The sequence below is a fragment of the Octopus bimaculoides genome, chromosome 2 (assembly GCF_001194135.2).
Source record: "Octopus bimaculoides isolate UCB-OBI-ISO-001 chromosome 2, ASM119413v2, whole genome shotgun sequence".
Taxonomy (NCBI): Eukaryota; Metazoa; Mollusca; class Cephalopoda; order Octopoda; family Octopodidae; genus Octopus; species Octopus bimaculoides.
Genome location: NC_068982.1, coordinates 174,474,499 through 174,476,133, shown reverse-complemented (window position 1 = coordinate 174,476,133; position 1,635 = coordinate 174,474,499).

Below are 1,635 nucleotides of genomic sequence, written 5' to 3'. Positions count from 1 at the left end.
CGTCGTCGTCGTCGTCGTCGTCGTCGTCGTCGTCGTCGTCGTCGTCGTCGTCAACGCCATCATCATCATCATCATCATCATCATCATCATTGTTATGATTTCTGTTTTCTACCCTAATGATTAAACAATGGCTTAACGCAAAGTAAAAGCGATACATCAGAAAACAATTAGGAGGTGTCATTAACCAGGAAGTGGTTTCAAATCCTTGCGGCATACCGTCACAGTCAATCGCCTTTTTGACGGCAGAAACTTGGTGAATTTGTGTGAGGATCTCTCGACTTGTGTGTGAGTCATAAAAAGGCGGTGTTTCCTTTGTCTTTAGATCTCGATGGCAACTTCTAATTGCTTTCATTCAAACCAACTAAACAAACATGTTCCTGTGTATATTTTGAATGTGTGTGTGTGTGTGTGTGTGTGTGTGTGTGTGTGTGTGTGTATAATACACATGCACAGATGTCTGATAACGTCACTACTTGTGTATGTACATATATGTGTATATGTGTAGGCGTTTGAATGTATGCACACATGCGTGTGCGTATATGTACTATCTGTTTATATGTGTATATTTGTAAATATGTATGTTTATGTGTGTGTGTGTATGTACGAATATATAATGAACGTTTTTTTTCTCTATCGCAGTGGTTTTTAATAGAAACCACATTGTGTGATCCTGGTCTCTTCACAGTGGGCGAACGGTTTGCAACATGATTTAATTTGTGCTATAGGCTGGTCAAAGTTATATCTAAGGGCATAATTAGACTCACAAGTCATATTCTTACAAATACATACATATATTATAATGAAGAAAACAGCTTATTAATAAGATAGAATTATGTAACTTTTACTAAAAGAAAGCAATTATTTGAGGCTACTTTGTCTTCAAAATTCTTAAAAAAGTTTAATTTCTATATTATACTAATCAGACACAGATAGTATGTCGTAAGCTGGCTGGAGGAGATTTCCCCTGGGGCAAAAAACAATAGTAGCATCGTCCTCTATGGGACCGCCACATTTGGTTGGCAAATATACTTCACGATTTCGTGTTGCTACTGTTTACTTCTCGCTCAGAGATTTAATATTGTAAATATATATATTAAGATCAAAATGTGGTTTTTGAATGTCTTCTATTACTGAAATTTTCAACTACAAAAATCTAATTTCACTTCATTGTGAGATAGTGTTCCTCTTCTCTCTCTCTCATAAATTTTATAAGTTTCTCTCAGCTTCTACAAGAAAGAAAAATATATCGACTCATGTCTTAAATATTTATATTTAGAGTGGCTACTTCAAAGCAAGATGATTTCAACATGGCTGGCTTTTCCTCATCGGCCTAGTGTTTCAAAGAAAAGTCAGCATATTTTAACATTTGGTTTTTGTTGTTTAAGTAATGTTTCATAACCCATAAAAACATTAGTTTTCAACTGTTAGTAGTTTGATTGTTGTATTGTTATTCAAAATAATTAAAGAAGTGGGATGAGAACAATGCCAATACTGATTAAAGTGAAACAGACTTGCTCAATATTTTAGCATAAAAGATCTCTAAAACCGCAAATGCACGTGGTGGCTAAAGCTCAGAAAGCATATTTTTTATGCTAACAAGATCTAAGGAAAAAGGAGTAGTTATGTAGTTAAGAT